The following is a 26,039-nucleotide window of genomic DNA, read 5'->3' as shown; positions in this document are numbered from 1 at the left end:
GCTTGAAAATCTATCTGTGCTAGTTAAACATATACTAAGGATTATGCCTTGGTAAAAGCTATGGAAAGTTGATTATAATAACAAATGCCAGCAAGCTAGTCTCTGGACTGTATCACTTGGGAGAAGCTGCAGCAGGAGAAGAGCTATTTGACTTTATTCCTTCTCCAATCCCATGGAAGACATAGATGTAACAGCTTGAAACATTTGAAAAGATTGCAATTTCATCATGATTGTGGTTACTGTGGAGAGATTTAATGCAAAGTGAGAAACATAAAATCTTAAGGAAAAAGTAATATTCTAAATGTAGTTTAAGTTCATATTGAACAGTTGTAAAGATAGGAAATGGAAGCTTGATGCTCACAGTTGAGGTGAATGAACAGCAAAAGTACCATGCTCTGTGCTTATATATCTGTTATTCATGGCATATTATCAGATGTTTGTCCAATCAAACAGCTGGTAAAGTCACTCTGTATGAATGCTGCAGGCATTGCTGCAGCTGTACCTTTCTCAACTTTGCCTGTAGGAAAGCCTGTAACTTCACTATAATATTTTATATTATAAAAAGGACAGAACGAACCATTTTTGCTTTTTTTTTTTTTGTCCACGTACAACTACAAGAATAACTCTTAACTGTCCAAACTGTGAGAGCCTAAAGGTTTGCTGTGGAAATGAGAAATTGTGTCCACAAAAATTGTTGGCTCCAAAGGGACATCCACAAATCAGAAGCTGCAAACAGAAGTTTGTTCTTTATCGCTTCTGGGTACGTGGCATGTTGAAGGTGTCTTTTAATCTGGTGGATAAGTACTGCAGTCTAATGTTCAGATTGATGACTGGAGTTATTGCTGATGAGTTTTTAGACCAAGAGAGAATAACAGAATGAAGAACACTGTGACTTAAGTTAGTAAATCCTCTGATAGGATGCTTAGAGGGCTTAATTTTGTACTGTAAATGACAGAGAAGATGGAGACAGAATTTACCTGTTGTACTGACTCCTCAAAAGTAACCGCACCAAGTAATTGCTTATGCAGAGTTTTCAGTTACCCTGCTTATAAATAGCCTTCTGAACAGTAATTACGCCTCACAGCACCGTGTCAGATGGCTCCTTCGACCCCCATTTTTAAGACAGCGAGACTTAGGCATTGAAATATTTTGCTTCTAGTTGAGGTTGGTTTGAGACCCAGCCACAATCTACTGTCTGGTTGCCCTACCTGGACCTGCCTACCAGAGAAGAAATTAAGTAAATATTTCTTTTTGCTCCCACTTGAGAAAATGACATTCACTTTCTAACCTGTGTGCTATTTCTTCTCTGTGGCCCTGTTGAGTACCTGCCATGGATCCAAACACCTGCCATTCTCAGGCACGCCAAGCAGCCCTCCATTACAAACACCATTCATCAGAGCTGCAAGAAGGGCAGCTTGCACCAATGACTGGAATACAATGGGAAGTCTGTAAGCTTCCAACGCCTCGGTGCAGTTGTTGCTGAAGTTGTTGTAAAACAAAGGGTAACTTTCCCTTTCATTGTCTTGCAAGGATCTTGTTGACTACTACAGACCTGAACTTTAACCTTGTAGGCTATTGTTCTCCCAAAATTATAAAATATTTATGAGTGGGGAAAAAGCACAGCCTTTTTTGTTTTCTTACGAGACTCTGACAGCAGAGTAAAGCAATCAAATTTTTATCCTAAATTGTGAGGATTTCTGGGGTGAGGCATTTTGTAGCCAATGGTTGCACTTGTAAAAATAACAAAGAAAAAGCAATAAAGTAAAAGATTTGCAAATCACATGACGCCTCGGCAAGAAGCAAGTATCTTCAGAGGCAACTTTAGTAGAGATAGGGAAGAAAGTCTTACCAATTTGCTGCCTTTCTGCCTTTGTTCCCGCTGCAGGACAGTCCAGTGCCCATATATTAGCGCTGTGTTAGCCCAGGGTGCTTTACACATGTGCCTTGCCATGGTGAAAACAAAGGCTACATGACACGACCTCTTTTCCTGTGCACGTTTTAGCCTGAAGCCATGAGTCCAGCCTGCCTTAACTGATGACAGTCTACCAGGTGCTTTCTGATCTTAATCTCCTGGCTGAGCCATAGCCCTAACGTGGTAAGCTATAAATCTCAGCAGGTCACAGAGAAGGCTGCTGGTGTCATTTCTAATTGACCTCAGGGAAAAGCGACCAGCTTACTTCATAATTTCCTAGGTTTACAGATTCACAGGCTGGCATTTGCAAAGCAACGCTCGTGACTTTTCAGTAATAAATTAAACTGGAAAGCCTACAGCTACAATAATTTACGATCTTTCTGCTGCTCTTATAACACATGTTAATTGGAGGAAAAAAATATTTATAGAAAGTATTCAATGCAGGACTGGGAAGAAAAATAGCATTGGAAAGCCAGTGTTTTCGACTGAGTAAACTCTTTAGTGTAAACATTTTTAGCATTTTCTCTGCAGTAGTAAGAAACAGGGTGCAGCACTGGAGCAGAAAGCCAACAGCTGCCTAACGGCACACTTTGCAGTGTATTCCATGAAGCTTATTTCTGAATTTTATGCTGAGGGTTTGAGCCCTGGGGGCTTGATCTTTGGTTGCACAAATCTGCACGGCTCGAACAGTTCGGGTGAGATGTGGTAGAGCTAATCTAAGGACTGGGTTTATTTTGTTTCTCTCTAGGTGTAATAACGTGAAAGGACGTCAAAGCTCTTTGAATGAGCTCTCGTGACCTCTGCCAGCAAGCCAAGCAGTTGCTTAATGGCTAAAAATGATTTTAGTTGTACCATTCAGATATTTTTTTTCAAAGAGGGAATGCAATTAATCTCAATTAAGGCATATTTAATTAGTACAAAAGCTAAAGAATATTAGGAACAATTTGCTATTGAAATCCTTTATTGAAGCCTTTCCTTTTTTTCCTTCTCAAATTTTCAACACACAAGCATTTAAAATGAGTTCAATGCCATTTTAATGTGGAATAACCAAATATTGTACTCCTTTAAATCTGAACAAAAATTTTGTTCTTAGCAGAAATTCCAGGAATTGACTAAAATTTCAAAATTGTTAACTCTGATTCTTACCAAAATAAATTTCCAGCTGTAACTGCATAACAAAGATCTTAATTTTTGCCCATTTTCCAGCTGTCTTTTGTGTTCAGTTACTGGTTCAGAATCAACCACAATTACATTATTTTCTGATCTTTCCCAAATCCTTTGGAACCTTTTCCAGGAGGCTTCTTGGGAAAGATGTGCTGCACAAACCTTTCAAAAATGAAACAAAGTGATTTTCTACCCATTTTTGAAGAATGAGATACAAGCATACGCATATTACTTTTACCTATCCAGTAAGAATGAAACAATTTGGAAGACTGCCTTTTAACTGCTCTTTTTCCAGTATCAGCTTTAAGTTATCTTTAAAAAGTAATTTAGCACTTTTGAAAAATACAACACTAATTTCCTGATAGACAAATGAACTTTACTATTAGGTTTGTTTTGGAAAGAATGATTCATTTATTCATCTCACTGCTTCTGACTGGTTTTAATTTGTTATTGATTCCTTATGGATTGTTCAAGTCACAAGTTATTTCATAAGAGCTGTGCCACTATTTAACTTGGCATTTCTGACCCAAGCTTAGCTCATACATGAAGCTGTGGATCTAAGACACTTAATCAGCATTTGGTCTGGTCTTGTACTTGTACATTACATTTATATTCCAACATTACTGGAATGGTCTAAGTGAGGCAAAATATAAACACACTGAGCCAGAAAAAAATAAATTTCACCTTTCAGCTGTCTTTCAGCTCTGCCTGGTCACCTGTCTTTTAATAAGTTAATTCCATAACAGACTTCCCAGAGAAGTGCACAGTGGCATGGAACCACTGTATTTGAGCCTGTATTTGAGAATGTGCATCTATGTCATGCTCCAAAGTGTGGTTCCTTCTGAAATTCTGCTCGGAGGCTTTGTCATATCCAGCCTTTGCAATTTGATTTTTTTTTTAAGTTTATTTCCTATATTAATTGTTGCAAATAGATGCTTAATGCTTGTATGCCTACAATGTGATTTTATTTGAATGTCACAGAAGTTCATCCTATGGTGTTTTATAGCCCATGTGAATTCCTTCGTTATGTTCTCTGACACGTGGATGTAGAATATCAAGTAATGATGCAGAAAACAGGAAGACTGTAGCCAGTCACTTTCAGTGACTTTGCCCTTTAATTTAAATTTAATAAGGAGATTTAGCAAACCAGCATGAAGAGGAGAAAATGCAGTCCAGTTGCATGCAAAAACACTAGGAGAAGTTGAGAAATAACGTGTACCTAAGCTTGCAAAATCAGCAGTTAACTCCAAATATATAATAAGGAAAAGGTTCTAAGAGTAAAGTGAATTAATTTGCAGCTCTTTTCCAGGAAAGAAGGCTTTTTGTAATTCCTTAGTGTTTGGTGAATCTCATACATGCATATCTACAAATACCAACAGCTCCATCTCTGTCTCTCTGATAACCCATGCTTCTGCCAAGTATTCTGATTTTAGACCATTTCAAAGGTACTAGGACACCAAAGTAAGTGTATATTTATTTGGATTACCAAAAATAGTCAATTTATTTAAGTACTCGGCTTAGAAACAGGTCACTGTGAGCAGCTTTGTTCCCTGTTTCACAAAAGCTGGAGGCCACCTCCTGGAAACCAGAGTGTCGAGAAGCCCTGGAGCTGCGTCTGGCCCTGCAGCATGGGCAGCTTGCTGTGGCTAAACCCAAGTTAGAAAGGCAGAGGTGTTTCCCCATGAAAAACATGGATGAGTGTTGGGTAAATCACCGACCTGGTAGTACCTAGTGATGTCAAGGGATGCTCAAAGAAGGACCTAAGTTTTTGTGTTATTTTGATAAAAAGATTGTTTTCCTGCAGATAAAAAGGGAGAGAGTTTCTGGCTGTCTCCTTGATATATATTGTCACCCAAACCCACTTGAGCTGCGTGGGCTGAATCCAGGCTAAAGTCCTTGAAGCTTGGCATCATCCCTATAAATGGGCTTAGCTGTACAGACAAAACCAGGTATGGCTAGGTCTGACCTCTCTTGCGAGATTTAAGGGCTGTGAAGGAAATTCCCTCTAAGGCGTAAAAGTAATGACATTTTGATCCCTTGAGAAATGCTGTCGTAACCCTGCCTAGATTCTCACACTGTTTGGATTTTATTTTTAGCTCTGACATTCTTGAAGATTAATAAGCATAATGTTGCTGAAATGACTCTGCCAGTGTAATGTTACCTGAACAAAGTGCTGCGTAGTTGAGTAATGAAGCTGAAACGATAGCTTAGGGAGAAGCACACACTACAAATTGCACAATGTTTTAGAAAAAGGCCTTTTTCAGTTTTGTTATGTCAATGGTCTTTTGACTTATTGCTGTTTCAAGGCACTTGCTAGCTAGTGAGCTGCAGATAAGCATACAATGAAAATTGCATGGAGTTTCTGACTAGGGGGATGGAAAAGTCGAATACAACAGAGAGGTAAATTGCAAATGCACTTCTCTGTTCATTAACGGACCTATCTCTTTAGCATAAGCCCAGCATATATTGACAAGCAAAAAGGCATTTATTGAAGCTATAAGCTGAAACTGATGCAAAAGCAGAAAGCTAGTGTTTATCTGAAGTTCAGAAGACTGAATTCTGATTTCTAATGGTTGTTAGTGAGTAAGTATATAAATCTGGACTGATTCCACCTAAGCAAATGCAGTTACTCTGGACTTAAAATGTTGGAATACTTCAAAAGAAAACTTTTAGCAATAATATGTACTGCAGGAACTGGCAAACATCCATTCATAGTTTTTTTATATCTAACAAGACTTGTAAAAAAAAAAAAAAAAAAAGTGAAAAGTGTCTTAGCACATACATTGTGTAACTTGGTGAAATGATATATTTTCCTATCTACTATTGTTAATATAAAAATGATATCAATTTCTCCTTTAATCTTAATAAGTCATGTGAGATTTTTTGCTACTCTTTTGCATAGGTACACCTTAAAAAAAAATCTAGTTGTGTAAAATTGAACCTGCCAATTATTTCTGAGAAAGTTAACACAAGAGACGTGTTTGTAAATGTTATGAATGGTACTCAATGAAAACTTTGTTTGATTTCACTTATGTTTAGTATAATTTGTTCTGCTCTAGGGCATCCTGAGAATAGGAGATTGTACGCAAATGAATACTGAGTGAAGCAAAGATCATTAAGAGAGGAACTGGGGGGGAACCACACATGCTGGACACAATTATGTGTGTGTGTTATATTATGCTATCTTGGACACATCAGCACTGACTGCTTTGTTCCTAAGAATGACCTTTGATCAAGAGAGACTGCATGTGTCTTTGGTCATTCCCACATCCTAGGCTACTGTAGATGAAGGGAATTTCTGTGGTGTCTTAACTATAATCTCACTGGGAGCTGCCTCATTGTGTGCAAACACTCTGGTAGATGTCTGCCTTGTTGGGAGTTTACAATTGGAGGAAAGGATGGTGGCATTACCTCAAGCATACTAGGCATTGTGCCAGTGTAACTGAGCAGATGGTGACCTGTGGGTCATGGGACTATATTTCTGAGATAGATGGGAAAGGAAATTCTACAGTTTGCAGACCAGATGGAGAGTTCTCACAGAGCTGGCTAGAAGGAGGGTATCCACACGTATGTGTGTGTAAGAGAATGTCAAAGCCAAGGAAACTAGCAAGTGGATATTATTAAATGTAGGAAGAAAAACCTAGCAATGGCAGTTACACAAGAGAGCGTCAAGTAATAAAGGTGTTTTACGTGGCTGTTAAATACAACATTCACAAGTTTCCCCGCTACTTTGCTCTTGTTTTCATTACATAGCATTTGATTTACTCCTATTTAAAATGTCTATAATTAAAACCAAAACGAAACAAAAACTATTGCTTTTATTCAGAAAGATAAGTGATTTACTTTCTCTGTAGTATTCACTTTATCCAGATTTTTCTTTCAAAGTGGGGTATGTTTCCCAATAAATGGCTTTTTTTTATATATATATAAAGACAGCACCATGTGCAGATTTTCTTTGCCTAAAAAGATATTCTCTGTCTGCCAGAATTTACTTCTTTCTCCTATTATTATTTCTTTAAGGCTCTTTGAGGCACTTAGTTGTGTTGCTTGAAGGATGCATGCAAAGCAAAACAGATATTCCTCAGGCAGTAAAGAGAGCTCTGGCTGCCAAGTGTCAACAATCATGTAGATTTAATTTGCAGGTTATTTAGATGTTGAAAAAAATGCTGCTATATTTGCCTGAAAATGTAGGCAATATTCTATCTGAGAAACACTAGCAAGTGCCTGACAGATTTTGTGTGTCATGAAATAATATATGCACTGCTAAAATAAGGAAGAGAGGTTTTTCTCTGAGAAATTTCCTTTCATTCTGTTTTAATGAATCCATGTGCCAGTACATAATCCATAATCCATTCCAGGAAGGAAAATTCAGTTGTAGGGTCTCTTTCTCAGGATGGCAATTACAAGCAAATCAATAAAAAGAACCTCCTCCTGGTCTCTCTGCAGCAATTGTGGCTACAGGAAAGGGCAGTTATTGTGCATTGTTCAGAAGGAAAAATTTAAGACTTGAGCTCTTTTTGCTTTCCACCTTAAATATAACTTACAAAGAAAACCGTTCAAGAGAAGCCCAAGCAACCTTTTAAAGAACGAAGAGCATAAAAGTAACAAATACCCCTAGAAACATAAACTATAGGATCAGACCATAATATTCCGGTTGCTGTTATATTTCATCTTCAATTGAAACAAGTGGCATAAGTGCAAATAGCATTAACTGTGCCATCAAGTAAGTAAAAACTATATAAAATAAAGGAATAGCAGAACTGGTATTTCCAGGGGGAATTACTAAAGATACTGTCTAGAGATTTTTGTTTCCTTCAATTTCCTTGAAGGCTAATATTCACTCAAAATTGGATATATTAGCATCTGTTGTTTGAAAACTTAAATTAACAGTAGTTTTCCATCACTGTTTTCCTTTTTCTCCTAAATTTTAATGGTATCTAACCGTATCCCTCGAAGATGACTGCACCAGAGGGTGATTGATGCAGACACCCTTTAAACTCAACAGAGTGGTTAAAACCTTTGCAGACAGTTGTAGAATGGGAGTCATCTCCATTGGGCTTTGTTTGTACTGTGGAAAGTCAAGAAAAGGTGAAGGGAAATTGGTGTTGCTCCTTCCAAGTGAGTGCTTTAAATATTTGGCAAGTGGTAGAAGGAGCTGATGCTGCCTTTTCAAAGCCAAGCTCTGAGCAAGATTTCACCCAGTAGTCACATCCTTAAACCTGGACACCTCTGGACTAGTCTACCTGAGTATGTGGCCAGGGGGTAGATGCCCACCTCTGGGACAGAATCAGGGCATAGTGACATAATTTTAGGCTTGTAGGTGACGTTTATGGGTAGAAACCGGTATCTAGGTAGTTAAGTTCCTCTGAGGTAAGAAAACACATTACTGTTTGGGACTGAGATGCTTAAAGAGGTGTTAGGTTCCCATCTCTTTGTGCCTGTCTCTCTAATCCCAAGGCCCCAAGCAGTGAAGCACATGCCTAACTTTTAAGCACGAGTGGTCTCGCTAACTTAAATGGGACTACTCATGTACTTATAAGTTAGACATATGTTAAACTGCTTGGTTGAACTGGGGCCCAGATTTCTGCTTTTATGGAAAACTCACATGTGCAAACAGTAATAGCATAATTAATCTCTTTTCATGAAGTGTTGGTTTTATTAATTTTACTTAGGACTTGTTGTGCATAGTACTTTTCATCTTCAAGGCCTTTTACCAACATTAGCACGGGGGTTTAAATTGGGTGTATGGTTGTGGGAATTGCACAGTCTTATATCTGACTTTGCAATTCCGTACCTCCACGTTCTTGGCAGGAGGCTCCTGCCATGCAGCTGGGTTGGCTGAACCAGGAACTTTGGCTCTGTCTCCACTTAGCACCTTGGCAAATTATCTCCCAGGTGGAATTCTGAAGGCTGTAAGTGGTTTCAAAGCTTCTTCCAGATCCAGATTTTCAAGCTAATGAATTCATTCACCACTGAGTGAAGCAGAGGTGGTGACATAGGCTGCATTTTGCATGTTTGGCTCTTATCCCTTCCTTCTCTTCACCGCAAGCTACTCAGAAACAGGAGAACCAGAAATGCATATTGGCCAAAATTTCATTTAAGATACAGGCATAATTCTCACTGGCTTCAGAAACAGTTGACATACAGGCTCAGATCTCAGGTCTGCCTCTATATTAATTCATCACAGCGTTTATTCCAATGTGTAGGATCTCAGCATCTGATGATGGAGGGCCCATTCTGAGCGTGTTTTTGAGGCACAAGAATCATTTGGGGATACAGTGAATAATTATGGTTGATTTAGTTGGTAATGCTGCCATGCGTGGTACTTTACCATATGAAAGGCCTCAATGGCAGAGACTCCTGAGTTTTCTTCAAGAACCAGCAGAAGCCCCATTGTCCTACAGTTTGGTTGACTTGCTTGCTTAGAGTGGGGTTTCTTGTTCCATATATATCACTGGGTGCAAGCCTTGTTATCAGTGTGCCCTTGGTTAAATTTTCTCTCTGTGAATCGGTAGTAGCAGCTTCAGTAGGAAATTCTAGTGTTTGGGTGTTGTGTTGTTTTGTTTTGTTTTCAGGAAGAAAATTTCCTTAAATGATATTTGTTCAGTGTTTTCAGCAAAAGAGCTCCTCCTACTGTTGCAATTTTCTTCTCAAAAGCAGATGATCAAGATATTTACTTCTGTTCCTTTCATAGTAAAAATTCACATTAGCTCATGTTGCAGAAGAGGAATTACTGTCTTATTCTATTTTTCTGTTTTTGAATGGGCTGAAGATAAGTTGCATTTTACACATTGTGAGCCTTTTTTCTGTGGGTGGCTCTATAAAAATACTTGGGTAGGTTGCTGACTTTGATACTGGTCTGCTTACTGAGTAGCGTATTTATTGATGGCTCCCTGGGAAGATACGGGGCTCAGATGAAATATGGGGAAAACACAGTTTTCTGCCCAGCAGCCTTCATAGCCAGAAGTGCTGACACTGTCCAGCACTGATTTTTCCCTTCACCTTTCCTGGAGATAAATGGGATGTTCAACTAGTGCAGTGATCAAGCCAATAAAATGCATTAAATGACTCAAAATGTCATATGAGGTAAGGGAATAATTAGAATGCTGTGTTTATGAACAGGATGATCCTGTAAAAAGATGAACTCTAGGTTATAGGAGGTCTTGGATTTAATGGTGTGCTAGTGTTCATCACTAATGTGTGTGCCACTGTGCTACGCTTAAGCAATATACATGGGAACTCCTGAAAGATGCTCTCCACATAACTAATAAGCCACTACAAATCTCGTAAAGGATCACAACCTTTAAATAAAAGTATTGCCTCATTAGGAATATCAGAAAATAGTGTCTGAATAGAGATGAAAATAGAGCTTGTGACTTAACAGTTGAAATGCAAATCTAATTAGTTTGGCATTTTAAAGTGTTAACAGGGAGCCATAAAAAAGATGGATTTGAACGAAGAAATTTGTTGTAAAGAAAATACTGGATAGTGACAAAAGTCCAGTTTATTAACACTCCATGATGTGGAAACAATGAAAAGGGCATTAATTACTTTACTAGTACCTACTTTGCACCATTGCCCAAAGTAATTGGTTTATTGACCTCTTTGTAAACCTAAATAGTTCTAAAAAAATGATCTCAGTGCTAAAAATAATTTCTGTGGAGGAATGTAGGTCTATTCATTCTGTCATATATTATTTTGAATATAAGCGATGCATTGCTTCAGACATGTCTGACTCTATGTGCAGGGAAGGATTTCTGCGCATTCTGTGTCCTAGAGCCATGTCTGCAGGCGTTATTTTTCAATCAGTGCTAGTGGTTTTATTGTATTTATGTATTTAAGAACCAATTATAAGAAGATATATATTTGGTATGCTCTTCTATTCTCATTTGAATTCCAATTATCTTTATCTGTATACTCTTAATAATTAATCCCTGGAAAGAAGTTCTCCATTTATATATTTTATAAAAACTCCCCTTGGTACTTCCAGACCTCTGCAAGGTAGTACGTGCAGCACTTTGAAAATACATGTTGGCTGTAATTCATTTTGTTTGACAATTGTTCCTTTTTGTAAACGGTGTGACTCTTTCACACTTAGGCTATATATAGGTATAGATTATAGAATGTTTTTTTACTCCATACTATTTATGAATGAATATTTTGAAAATATGGACACAGAAAACAAAATTAAATGTCACCAAGAGACAGATGTATGGAATTGAGTGGAATAACTTCAGATTAAAATTTGGGGTATGCAAAATTGGTGGTTTTTTCTCTTAGGGAAAAAAAGCAGGTATAAGATTTTTAGAATGTCACTGTTTTGCTTGAGAAAGAGCTGAACAAAAATGTTTCAGCTTATTTACATCGACAAATTATATCAGCCTTGAACCACTGAAATGTTTCATGGAAGCTGATGTCAGGTACTACTCACCCATATATATGTTGCCTAGCTCCCAGGAGTTTTCTGAGTCACTGAGTTGTGTGATTGTTGTAGTATCCTATTGTTTTCGTACTTCTTATGTTAATTAACAATTTATGGCTGATGAAGACTTTTTTTTTTAAGTACTAAATTCACTGTAAGAATCTTGTGTATTTCCACTGTTGCAATAATGGACAAGCACGTGAACTTAAATCACTATTTATTTTGGGTATGAGTCAATATGGGCCCAAAAGACAGATGATAAATAGCAAACAAGTCATTTTGGCTTCTGTTTTGTTTGGAATACATTAAGGACAGAAAAGTTCTTCATTAACATCTGGAAGTAGGTGCAACCTCTGTGAAAGTCAATGTAATTGCAGTAGGCAAGTGGTGGAGGAATGCCTGGTCAGTGTGTCCAAAGGGGAAGACAGCTGATACAATGCAGTGTGTAACATTGCTGTAGGCAGGGGTACAGTTAAATCTACAAAGTTAGTGAAATTTGGCTTACTGAAACTTTCAGCTACAGCTGGAGAGCTACAACTGTAGTTCTCAGAATATTATTTTTTCTGGAATATCTTGCACTCAGAATTGGACTTTTTATTTATGGTGTTTTAAACATATTTCAGCAAAGATCATAATTAAGTCTCTATCAAGTAAGTCTATTCATGTGCTTAGATATCTTCCCAAATCATTTTCCCTTCATTCAAGAAGCTTTCAGTTATCTTTCTCTCCCTGTTTACCTGCTGTTTGTTTTTTGTGACTGGACATTGGACTCCCACTTCATGTGTGGATGGGACCATATCATTTCACAGAATGTCACAAGCTGGAAGGATCCTGCAAGGATCTCCAGCTTCCTTCCCTCTATTCTTCCATGTCATTTGATAGCCATTCTTCCTGTGTACCTGAGCAGGGAGACTCTTGCCTTCAGGCATCTGCCTGCATTTTCTGCCTTACAGTACCTGTATAGAGCAATGCCGTAACTTTATCATGAGAAATATGAGTGACCCTCACTTCAGTCAAAGCTTAAAATGTTTAGCTTGTTAGTTGCCTTATTATAATAAATAATCTGTAAATGTGACAGAAGTCCAGTTAAAAGATGGAGTTGATAAGGCTGAAGGATCTCGATTTGCTAGATTTGGAGGATGTTTTCATGTCCCATTTTATCTAATTCATCAGAAGGTACTTGGTGATTCAGGTCTCTTGGGGTGTATCTGCTGAATAGCATCCCATTGTGTTACTTAGATATAGTAAATAAATAGTTTGGTATAAATCTGTAGTACATGAGGTGTGTAATGGGAGAGAATTGTCTGCTTATGTACTTGAAAAGTTACAAGGGAAAAATGTTTTCTTGTATTATTTGATGAGAGGAGTAGGAGAAGCTGCCTGTTTATATTTGCTTGGAGGGGAGGGGAGGTTGCTTAGTTGTTTAAATATTATAAATGTTAGATGGAAACTGTTATCAGTCTTTCTTCACTCCTTTGTGTGTGTGTGTGTGTGGTGGTGGGGGAATAGTCAAAGCTGTTTCAGAGCTAGAATAGCTTTTTTTGGATGTGTAATCTTCAGTCTTTGTGATAGTAGGTGTTAATTTCCATAAGCCTTGTCTTCTGGCTTCTGTCATCAGGGCACTTTAGAATAGAAACAATGCATTTTGTTTTGTATTCAGACCAAACTTTTGGGTAAACTATTTAGATATGATCTTCACATATTCTTTCTTAAAGGGTAGAGAGAGGACTTCATGCAGGAATGTTGCTCTTAACGCAAGTAAATGGGTGTCATGTTTCAGAGGAGCTAAGCACTACATTTTCCTGTTGAGTATTCCTCCAGAAATATTCACACATTGCATTTTATTGCCATTGGAAGGTAAGCTATTCTTGCACAGTATTAAAAAATAAAAATTGCTTTCAGGGGTTTGTGTTTTTTTTAAAAGTAATAGAGGTAGGTGCAGAATTTCCACCATCTGTGCAAAGGATGCATTGAGTCAAGGTTTTTTTAAGTACTTCCAACTCTTCAAATTGGCATCGCAGCATCAGAGCATGACCAGTGTTTCTCCCCCATATTTCTGGTGAAAGTGGTGCATGTTACTGCATTAATTTTTTTTATTTTTTTTTCTCTTCATTTAGCTCAGCTGGTTTTTGGAGGCAGCCTTTTCTGTGCAGAAATTTTTAGAGCATAATAAAGCTTTCATTCATAAAAGGGGAACCTCATGTTTACTTTTTTTTTTTTGGCAGAATTCACCAGTTGCCCACCAGAAAATCTAACATAAAAGCAGACATGTACAGATGAAGTACTTACGTATACCCAGTGTGTGACTGGGTTCCTGGGGAAATTGGTCATATCATGAATTTAGGTAGTTGGCTTCAGTTTGGACCATGTCATAAGGAAGTAAAAGTCTCTCCCATGCAATGCTGACAAGTGATGTATGTGATGTTAATCTGGGTTGCGAGGTGACAGGTGCTTATGCACCACTGCTTCCCAAGTCATTTGGTAGAGAAGCCGTGGGCAAAATACACATAGAAACTGGCCTACATTTCCTTTAAAATGTGTTCCTGAAAAACAATAAGAGGACAAAGAATGAATGAATTAAATAAACAACAGAATTCCTGTTCTTATTTTTGCAGAAGAAATAGGGCTTGCTTTTTTTAGTGCTGTGAATCAACACCTGTTTCAAACATATCACCACTGAAGAATGGAAGACTACTCAGTCGACTTCAAAGGAGATACACCTAACTATAAATAAATAGATCCAATTCCTAGCCCTGGGGATGTTTGAAATCTCAACTTGAACTTTGCAGATCTCAGTGTTTACATAAGCTCCAGAATTTTGAAGTGTTTGCAATCCAGACACATATCCTACTGTTAATTTTTGGATATGCACAAGCTTGGGTTTATCGGCATCAGTTCAGAGGGTAGTCAGGTCATCTTTAATTGTACATGCAGACAAAAAGCAAAACATATTTGAACAAACAAGTTGAATCTGTTTTTTTCATACCTATTAAAATACAGTGTGTAGGAAATAGCCACTAAAAAGGCAGTTGACCGTTCAAAAATTTAAAGAAAGAAAAAGGTATTGCTCTGCACATCTCATTGGAAGAGAGATTCCTCTCTGTCATATTCTTCAGTATTTTTGTTTCTTTATTCACTCTAAAAACTACCATCTATTGATCCTGCTGACTTGTACTGCCTGCCTGGCGTGGTTCCCTGGACCCTTTGGCTGCTGTGGCTCTGAGAAACCTTCACGGTATTTCAGTCCGAGTGTTACATCCATTAGGGAGCACAGCACATCACCTCCTCACACTGAACCATTGGTTTCATAACCTCTTTTCAAGAGATTTGAGGAGCCAACAAAGAGAAGAATTTTTTCTCCATTAATGAGTTTAGAGGTAGTTAAGCTTGTTATGAAGACTTTTAGATGATTTTGTAAATAGTAAGGCTTTAAAACAAAAAGGTCTACAAAGCTGTTCTAGATTCCATCCAACAAAGAGATTGTATCATTCAAAACGTTAATGTTTTTTGTCTCTTCTTCTTCATTTTGGTCAAGCAGTCCCATATAAGTCATCTCAGTGCAGCCATTATTTATAGCTAATAATCTTCTTTAGCTGCCAAACCGAAACTAGATCTCCTTCACTCTCGAGCTGAAAGCGCTTTTCTTTCTACAATGTGCTGGAAATGAGCCAATTTACCGGTTCCATTAACTTAATGAGGTCTGACAGCCTGCAGCAAATTTTCTCATAATCTCTCCTGGATTTAAATTTGGTGCTGCATAAACAACGGAGTATGACCAAGTAGTTGCTTTTTAACTCTATGTATTCTAAGCAAAATTCTTTACTCATCTTAACTACAAGGACAATTTGAGTCTTTCTTTTTCACAGGCAGTATTTTCATCATGCCATCATTATTGCATTTACTGATTAATTTACTTTTTAATCTTAAAAATAATCTGAATGCCAGATTTGTGTTGACCTGTTAAATGTCAGTATTAAAGCTTCAAGTGATTTAAATGCAAGTGATTTCAAGTGTAGTACTGTTGGTGGTGGAAGAGGGATGGTATTTATTTATTTTTATAATACACCTGAATGGTTATATGAGCTGTGAGGTTATGTCATGATTTTCACAGACTAATAAATAATCACTCTTATAAGGTCAACAGTAGTTTTAACACAAGGTTAATCCTTAGCTTCTGTTTCCTAATACTTCCAATGATTACTGTTCATAAAGGCTGTAGTATGTTACCAAATTCACAAGAAACACAATTGCTTGGCAAATTAAGTAGGACGAAAGCAAAATCTTGCTTTCTCTTGCTTGAATTCCACTTTCCTAGCAGTGACAGTGATATGCTGAAGGCAACTGATGGCAAAGCTGAAAAAGCAGGATTGTTACTCATTGCAAGAATAGTGCGTTCTTATTTACTAGTGCATCAGATTGCTGCAATACTGAAAAAACATTTTAAATTTAACAGTGTGGCATTGTGGTAGAAAATTACTAGCAACATACTCCACTTTGAAAATGAGCTTAGAACAAAGGTTTGACCTGACTATAAAGTTACCAGTGGTGTTTGGCTTCACTGTGTTAAAGCCTCCTTTGTAAAGGTTTTACTTACACCAGCACTGCCTGAGAAGCTGTACGTTTTATCTTGAAGTGTTTTGGACACTACAAGACCCCACTACTTTGGGTAGAAGGTATATTGAAGGAATCCTAAGTATGAAAGTAGGTGACAAAGCACCTCAGGCAGAAGTATGCTATCTCATACTGCCTCTTCACTTGGAGAGACTTCATGCATGGACTTGGTGTATTTTGCATATTATCACTATATTTGTAAGTATTAGCATCACAATATAAATAGTCTCAGGCTGAGTATTTGCACATCAACAATTAATTATAATGAAATAGGTGGGATGATTTCAAATCTACTCAGATTGGGTGTGCTTTAGAGGGTTTGGGTTGTGGAGGAGTGTTTCTGATCCAAGCAGAGTGGTTAGTCCACAGTCCTTCCGTTAACACAAGTTCTGCAAACATTTAATCTGTAATACCCACAATTTTCCCCAGAACAATCTTTCAGTAAGCTGTTTACAAGAGTGCAAAAAAAAAAATAAAATGCGTTAGGTTTCCTCCATGCAAAATCTTACAGGATTCTGTAGCTCATATGGGTATTGCCCACAGTGTCAGTGGAAGTATTCATAATGACAAGAGGTGAGGAAAAGGCTGAGGTAGTTAATCCCTTCTTTGCCTCAATCTTTAGTAGTAAAACCAGTTGTTCTCTGGGTACGCAGCCCCCTGAGCTGGTAGGTAGGGACAGGGAGCAGAATGGAGCCCTCATAATCCAAGAGGAAATGATTAGTGACTTGCTGCACCACTTAGATGTACCCAGGTCAGATGGGATCCACCTGAGGGTGCTGAGGGAGCTGGCAGAAGTGCTCACCAAGCTGACTAAGCTGCTTTATGTGATGCCCATCTATAAGAAGGGCCAGAAGGAGAACCAGGGAACTACAGGCCTGTCGGTCTGACCTTGGTGCCAGGGAAGCTCGTGGAGCAGATTATCTAGAGTGCCATCACAAGGCACTTACAGGACAACCACGTGATCGGACCCAGTCAGCATGGGCTTATGAAAGGCAGGTCGTGCTTGATGAAACTGATCTCCTTCTATGACAAGGTGACATGCTCAGTGGGTGAGGGAAAGGCTGTGGATGTCCACCTAGGCTTAGTAAAGCTTTTGACACCATTTCCTACAGTATTCTCCTGGAGAAACTGACTACTCATGGCTTGGATGGGTGTGCGCTTTGTTGGGTTAAAAACTGCTTGGGTGGCTAGGCCCAAAGAGTTGTGGTGAATGGAGTTAAATCCAGCTGGAGGCCAGTCACTAGTGGGGTCCCCCAGGGACACTGGGGCTATTTAGTCTAGAGAAAAGGAGGTTTGGGGAAAACCTTTTTGTTTTCTACAATTACCTTAAAGGGGGTTGTAGCAGGGTGGGGGTTGGTCTCTTCTCCCAAGCAACAAGTGATAGGACAGTAGGGAATGGCCTCAAGTTGTACCAGGGGAGGTGTAGATTGGATATTAGGAAAAACTTCTTCACTGAAGGGGTTGTGAGGCGTTGGAACAGACTGCCCAAGGAAGTAGTGGAGTCACCTTCCCTGGAGGTCTTCAAAAGACATATAGATGTGGTGCTTAGGGACATGGTTTTGTGGTAGGCTTGGCAGTGCTAGGTTAACAGTTGGACTTGATAATCTTTGAGGTCTTTTCCAGCCTAAATGATTCTATGGTTCTCTGTATTCACAGCAAAATAATTACAACTGCATGATTAGGATCTGTTTAGTTAAATTAGAATTACTTTCATTTCTGACTTCTGGAGAGACTCTCTTTCATTTAAATGCATCAAGCTTTCGTGCATGCAACTCAGTGGGAAATGTGAATGACATTTAGGTAACAATGCAGACCAAAGTAGCAGAAGCTAAAAATTCAACACAGCATGATATGGAATGAGCCATGTTTAAATGGAGAGAGCAGTGAAGTCACCTGTATGCAACCTCTAGCTTTAATCCCGTTTCTTCTCAATTTTTCTCAGCTATGCATTTTTCTCTAAATCTCTATTGCTAAAGGGTGGTTTGGGACCTGTTTTTCTGTCTTTAACATAGGTCAACTCCCATGCCTATTTATGGCAAATCTTACCATGTCTATTTTGGGTCATTTTACTGGTTTGAGTCCCAGCTCGTAAAGACAACTGATTTGTAGTTTCACACGAAGAAGTAATTGAAAGAAAAGGCTGAGTGCCCCTAATGCTTTGAATAGTGGAAACTTTTTTTTTTTTTAAGACAGAAATAAATCCCATTGTTTTGAGCCCCCTATGTGTCTGATTCCTGCATGCTGACAGTATGGTAGTTCACAAAAGTTTGCAATTTCATGTTCTTCAGTCTTCCCAACATTTTTTTTCTCTCAGTATGCTTATTCTTGAGTTCCTTGAATATACACAGTTGAGTGTAATGTCAGTTTGTGTATCTTGTTGCTGTTGTTGTTGTGATGCTTTATGCTCCGTTAAGCAAAAATGCATGACACTGTCTCAGGAAAGGATGATTTAGGTGTGTGGAGGGGTATGCAGGGGTTTTGCATCCTGTTGAACCCTTGAACCAGTCTTGTAGCAAGGCTGGGTGTTTCTTGGTGTGTTTCTGAAAATATTTTGTCAGGTTATTCATCCATATTAGCTCCGTTGAATACAAGTTGTTTGAAGTGAAATATTTAAAAAAAAAAAAAAAAAAGTTTTTCAGGTCATACACCCTCGAGGCAGGCAGGTACTGTGAAGTCTGCATGTACATTGACATAGTAAGAGCATGTAGCTGAACAGTTTCACCTATATACCAGTCAACTCTGCTTTGGACTAATGAGCTTAGAGTATATAATTCATTTCTTTTTAACATCAGTGAGCCTAGTGAGGCTGTGTCCCTACAAATGGCCCTGTTTTTATGGAAACAAAGTCATTTTCAGAAAATGCTTTTATTTCTTGCGTGAAACAGCAAATTTAAAGGGAAATTTGAAGAATGGCAAAGCTTAGTTAAGAAAACTACATTAAATGCAAAAGGCAAGCAATAGAATTGTTAATAGGAGACAAAATTAGCAGCTGTAGAAAAATCTATGTTAACTGTCTTTAATAAAGTTATTGCATTCATGTTTTGTCACTGTACTTTAACTGATAACACAAGTGTTGCTATTCATGGGTACAGGAACAATAGGAGAGTTGGAGAATGGGAAAATCCATGTTGTGAGAGCAGGTTCAGTGGTGTGCTTGGCTTGTGCACTTTGGCTGTAAGCATACCTAAGGTCTTTCTTCTCTGCACACCACCACTTAATCTTTTGGTCTTCACCGAATAAAAGGCTCATGAAGTGCCTTTATAAGCAGAGATGCCTGGGTATTTAATGGCTGAATATTGTATATACCTGATCATAAACTGGGAATTGCCTGTTATATGTTTGTGCAAGTATGTGTGTACAATGTTTTCATTGTACTTAACACTAAAATATTTTATTGGTAGGAAATATAGGACTAGAAAAATATTAGTTCACCAGTATGCATCTCTCCTTTTTTTTTTCTCCATGCTCTTGTTCTTTACTGATGTTTCAAAATAAATAAGTAAATAAAAAATTAAAAAAAAAAAAAAGGGGAAGTGTTCAGATAATTTTGAATTTTGTGGGACTCAACTTTTGGCTTTGCCACAGGCTCCCTGTGTAACTTCAGATAAAATGCATTATATACTACGTTTTGACAGGGGTCTGGAAAAATGTTTATGTGAAACAAGAAAGTATTCGATTTCTTATGTTTGCTCAAATAAGAGATTTCAATAAAGATCTATCAAATGAGTCAGGCAGAACTTCTAATGAACACCTAATTTTTGAGGGTTTCATAATGAGATGAGATTACCTTTACCAGCGTCTCTGAGTATCTCTAAGAAATCTCACTTTGACTTTTCAGAGACAGCCTCTGCAGATGTTCAGGCAGCCATTCAGGTGTCTAAAGATAATAGAAGAAATTCCAACCCACTGAGATCGATAGCAGAACTTTTATTGACTTCAGTAGGCCAAGATTTTACCCTGTCACAGATCTGTGCTAATCCTTATAAGAGAACAGCTCTCCTACAAGTGTTAGAGATGAGAAATAATTTAAAAGCATATCCTTTTGTACTGCCTCTCTGCTTTTTATGTTCTCTTCAAGATCTAGTGTGAATGCATGATTGAACACTTGTCTTTTTTTTTTTTTTATGGAAAGGTGTTTATTCATTTGATGTTTCCCAAATAAGGATTGAAGTACTGGCATCGCCAGCATGTGTTGTGATTTTTCCTCTGTAAATATAGATACTACCATGCTGGATACCTTTCTTGAGCTTCCAAGGAGTGGTCAAGCTTCTTTAAGCACATTTTTTTTTAATAACAGAAATCATTGCCATTGTAATTAAAGTCGTGAGAAAAAAAGAGTGGATGTTCTTGTTAAATTCAGAAAAGATAAAAAAAAAAAAAAAAGTATTTTCAGGTTAAAAGTTCTCATGTTCAATCTTCATTGCTAATTATCTACTTAGGTGAGGCTACATTACAAAACCCAAATAACTATATGTTATTATATAATCCACATTTTAATTTAAGGCTGTCATAGTTACAGAGCAGCACATATGAGTAACACATAAGAGTGCAGGTTTTTTGTTCTGGTGGGTTCATGCCATTAATTTTAGGTATCTCACTTAGATTCTCTGAATTACCTGAGCTGGAAAAGCCAGCTGCCCTCTGCTGACTGGAGAGGACACGTGGACTTCTGTCTTCTGGGCCTTTGAGCTAGATGTCTACCTGGTTTGTTTTTAGGTGGAAAATCACTTAGAAGTTTCTACATTGCTCCTGTATATAAAATCATTGCAAAGAGCAACTAACTTGAAAGGGCCTGACCTTACATGCAGTATACAGCCTTCCCGCCATTTTGTATTCCATTTCTTTTTCCCCTCAAAACAACTGCTTTACTGTTCTCCTTAGCTGAAAAAACGTGAACTAAACCTGTAGCTCAATAGAAGCACTCCAGCAGTAATCAATCAAGCAAAGGTATATATATATATATATACACAAATGCAAACACCCACTCGCATAGGGGAAGAAAATAAAGCTAATTTGCTGTTAAAACTGTGAGGATTGTGGTACCGATGATCATTTGTGTGGTGCACCTTTTAACATGAAAGGAAATGAGATTCCATTTTTATCTAGAAATTCATATTTATGAAATTCAAAATAGTAACTAAACATTTCTTTTGAAAACTAAGCAGTTTATTTTAGCCTCACTAGTTATACTTAGTTCTGTAAGTCAGAAAGGTTAAGGGAATGTCCAAATATAGTTTGGATACAGTTTAATTTGTGCTGCAGCTATAATTATTTAAGAAATGCCCGCTATTGTAATCGAAGGTGAACTTTTACAGTGCTTTTCTTTAATATTTTAAAGCACAGGAATGAAAATAAGCTTTGAGACAGCTCTTAGTACTCTGGAAAGCAGTCTCCAGCCCATTTGCACTTTAATTTTATCTGAACGTGAACCTTAAGCTGCAAGAATTCTTAATGACCCTTCAGTTGCTGGTCAGATTCAGGAAAATATTCTAAAATGAAAAATCTTTAGGTTTTTGTGGCCTTTATTTTGGGTCTGACTGCAACTAGATAATTGTCCTAATAACTTTGTGGTAATGCTTCTTAGGAAGCAGCCACTAGAGGCATCAGGACAGCCTGCTGTAGAGGATAAACCATCTCAGGGCATCATATAACGCAGAAGGAAAAATGAACTGTATTGGAAAAAAAACCACAGCAATTTGGTCACCTAATTATACAAATACAAGTAATTTGTTACTCTGTTTCATCAGTATAGTGCATGCACACACACAAATACTGCTCAAAGAGAACGATATTGAAACTAGAAAATGGAGAGAAGAGCACTCTATAGTTTCTAGGCAGGGGCAGTCTAGTTACAAGACAAAAAATACAACTTATTTGGTGTATATTTTGATAGCCCATTCTAGTAAGCAATATCATCTTAGTCTTCTCAATAAAATTAATAGTGGATAAACATTCAGAGATTTGAGTAGAGATTGCATCATATAGAGTCTCTCAGATTCTTCCAGATCTCATGAGTCTTCAAAGTGGGTTGTGAAAGTGTTGTGAGAGAAGAGTTTCTGCTGATTTTTTTTTTTTCCCCTGCTTCTAATTCAAGCTAGAGTTTCTGTGAAAATGTTTCTTATTGTGGCATTTTATCATTGGTGATTTAGGTCTTGACCCCCAAACAGAAGAAATAGTATGAAGAAAAGATAAGGAAGCCTTTCTAAATATGAAAAGTCTTTTTGTTTCTGGTTTGGTCTGATATTATGTGAAATTGATTCTGTTTGAATTAGAGACCAGAATTTTAAATGTATAAGGCAACTCTGAGGCATATGGGTGATCAGTAGGATTTGCCTCACTGTTCTGTAGCTATTTCTCTCTCTGCATCTTTAGGAACTTACTTATTATGTTTAAAAAAATCCAGCATTACTAAGAAGTGTGCTAGAGGCTGAAAGTCTCAGCTGAGGGTTTGGCTGACTGCTTCTGATCCTACCTCTCCTGCAGGTGAGACACTGGGGGCTGAGTTGTACATGTACCTTATCTTGCACCCCAAAAAAGTAAATCATCACAGTCATTTTAATGCCAAACAAGATTTCTCTCTGCTTTCCTAGGTAACATTTGCCATGTGTTTTGTGGTATGATATTAACCTTGATATCGGAATCTCCTGATTCTCAAGGCAAGTAGAACACAAAGGGTGGCAATGCTGAGCCCCCCTTGATTCCACTCCTAGTATATTCCCTTGGGTGTTGTCTATACTGGACGGTAGTAGCTAGCTTAGTTATCACCTAAAACTGCCTAATTCCTACTGGCTGCATTGAGCATATTTAAGCTGATGTTCAGCCCTCATTGAGGAAATTTTGCTTTGCAGAAATGTTGTGAATCTATGAAGTGGGCTGATAATTTTAAGAAAGCACTTGATTGTAAAACGCTTTGTAAACATCATCACATATCTGCACAGGGAGATAGGAATATTAAGCAAAACATTTTTTCTGTGCAGCGGAACTTAAGTTGTAAGGTACACAGACCTGTTAACATCTAGAGTTGGGAGGAATAGTAGCTGCAGAAGAGAAAATAAATAAAATGCTGTTTTCTGTATCTAACTAAGTAGAGAATAACTTCTTTAGGCCAAAAAATACATTGTTGAGCTGCGCATGTGCTTTGGAGCCACAAACAGAAACGGAGCTCACATACCAGAGTAGTTAGTCCCAGCCAGTTTCTGTCTCCAGCATATCAGCTCGTAAAATTTCCCGTCTTTTGCAATAGTAATAACAGCATATTCTGTAACTATTAGGTTGCACAGGAAAACTCACGTGTTTCAGGTCAAATTTTCCACACAAAAAATACAAACCCAGTTAATAAGTACACATCTAGAATTCTGCTCAATATATAAACTATATTTTCTATCTTTAAAGTTTTCTTATATGTACGATTTTTTCAGGTTTCTACTGATCCCTCAATATGCAAAGCAAGTGTGCGAGTTTAGGCACATGTTCTCCCTTCGACTTCAGTAAGGCTACTCATGCATATAGTGTCATCCACCAGCTTTGGTGAGACAGGGGCTGCAGAGTGACTTTTTACATTTAGGCAGAAACTTTTGCACAGAATGCCTTTTAAAGAAGGGTTATGTAGCTAGCCGTGTTGCATACGTAATTTGGTAAATGTGATAAATGTGATTATTTATTTTAGAAACTTTCAAGCTGCAAAGTGCTTCTGCTTCGTACTCCTGCAATTTGTACATTGGGCTAAACATAGAATAGGCCCTATCGTGACCATTATTAAGGTACCTTATAAGATTTTCAAAACTGTATGTCCCAGCCTACGTAGATGGGCTGATAGACATCTTTGGAAGTCCTTTGGTGACATCTGTAGGTGCCTGCATACAAATATGATCTTGGGTTCACAAGAGACAATGACAAGATCTGGATCTGAGCAGCTACGGGACTAAAATGGAGCAAAAGAGGTTGTATTTGAAATTGGACTTTGGATTTAGAAAGCTGTTATGATAATAGGATGAAGGTGAGCAGTTGACGATCTAACCCTACATTTTTCACAAAGTATGAGTTTGCTAAACGTAAGTCTTTGGTTTGAAATTATTAAAAAGAAAATAGGAGAAAAAAAACTGTGGTGACTTCTGTGGTTATTGAAATTTGCAACCATATGTTTTGATGTAGCATGTTGGTCATAAGAAAATTTTGTTAATAGCAGGGGTTCTCTCTTAATCTCTCTTTCCCCCCCAGAAATGTTTCTTTGCAAGTACAATTACATAAAACACTTTTACCAAGCTATTTCAGAAGGACTCACATTTTCTTTTAGGTTGTTTCTCTGATGGTTGTGGCATAAAACTTCAATCACGGCTGAGTTTTTTGAATGCCCCCACAACATGTCTGGTAGCTAAGACTGAATTCATTTTCATGCTGCCTTTTTCTAACGTGCTTAGGTAGCTTCTTCATTAAAAAATTATTTAGATACCCATGTTTGCCACTTTAGAGACATTTTTCCTTTGAATTACGATCTTTCCACTTCAGTACAGAAACACTTGCCACCCTAGCTTTTCACCAAGAGACATGGGCACAAGGACAACTTCACTGAGCTGCAGCAGTACAGGGACAGAGGTTGGATCATCATGGGCAAGTATTATATATGCAGATGAGTGATGCTGCAGTAAGCTTAAAATTCTCCTTTCTCTTCTCCTTTCAACCGTCCTGTGTTGGTTGGTTTAGGGTTTCCTCTAAGATATTGCATGGGTGTAGAGATTTAACATGATGTACCATCATTCTTGATTTCAGCCCTGGCTCGTTTCTGTATTTAATCATACCATTGTGTCGTATATTTGAGCGAATTTCTGGAGGGGTGGGAACTCTGACCCTGACAAGGTATAGACTAATGCCTCTTGGCAATGCTGATATTCCAGCCTATTCTTTTCAAAAGGAAAAAAAAAAAAGAAAAGGGAAAAAAAAAAAGGCAAAAAACCAAAAAGGCTGCATCTTAGGATTCCGGTTGGAACAGGCTATGTTTGGTTTTTTTTTGGGCTAGTGAGCCATGAGAGAGGCTAAAATGGTAGGGAAGTGCTTGGGGATGTTAAAAGACAACAAATAAACCCTCTTTATGACATCTTAATGCTCTTACATATTTCTGAAGAAAAACTACTGCTAATGTGTTAGTGTTAGTTCTATTGCTTGATTAAGTAGTTTATAACCTTATAGTGAGACGACAGGCTGCCAGGTACTTCTTTCCCAGTGAAATACAGCCTGACATTCAAAACCAGAGGCCTGTGTTTGCCAGGTTGCTGTATAAGGGAGATCCTAATCTCAACAAGATAAACTGCTTAAATAAAAGTTGATGAAAGAACAGTCCGAATAGAGGATTACACTCTCGCTGTTTTTACAGTGCTTTGCTTTAGGACAATTCTTTGCTTGTATCCTTGGAGAAGTCAGTCAAAGAGCTGCAGTTTTAGGTGTTCCCAGAGTTTTATTAATCATGATTTTTACCCAGCTAATTTCTGTTCAGTTCTTGCATATTCATTTTGGGCTTGGAAAGAAAATATGGGGAAAGGGTTAAGAGCATGCTTTGCTCTTCATCTGTTTTAAATCCGTAAATGTGAGCCCCTGTGCTGTTTCTAGGTTTCAGATTACTCCCTGTGATTTATAGGAAAAGGCTGTTCTCTGCAAGTTGAAATCCCATGTGTTTCTCTACCATTGTAAAACAACAAATCTTTGAGTATGCTTCCAGTTGCAAAAATTGCAGTTTTGAGCTACATTTGTAACTTTTGTTTTTGTTTTTTCTTTTTCGGTATGATGGCATTGACATGGGAAGTGAGGTCCCCTTGTCCTAATGCTATCCATGCAAGGTTTTACAATGCTTTTCACAGCAGCTTGCACAGACTGTAGCAACACCATTGTGTTTATAGTCTTCTATCACTCTGCTTTTGGATGATACACCCACTAAAAAGT

General features: G+C 37.9%; 1 protein-coding gene across 10 annotated transcripts in view; it reads left to right on the top strand.

Moving 5' to 3' along the window:
* The window catches only part of KCNQ1 (potassium voltage-gated channel subfamily Q member 1), a 409,605-nt gene that overhangs the window by 259,051 nt on the left and 124,515 nt on the right, over positions 1-26,039 (top strand). The window lies entirely within an intron of this gene.

The sequence above is a fragment of the Anser brachyrhynchus genome (genome assembly GCF_964034855.1).
Source record: "Anser brachyrhynchus genome assembly, chromosome: 5".
In the NCBI taxonomy this organism is placed as follows: domain Eukaryota; kingdom Metazoa; phylum Chordata; class Aves; order Anseriformes; family Anatidae; genus Anser; species Anser brachyrhynchus.
The sequence above is the reverse complement of the archived record's forward strand: the minus strand, read 5'-3'. Positions and strand labels throughout refer to the sequence as shown.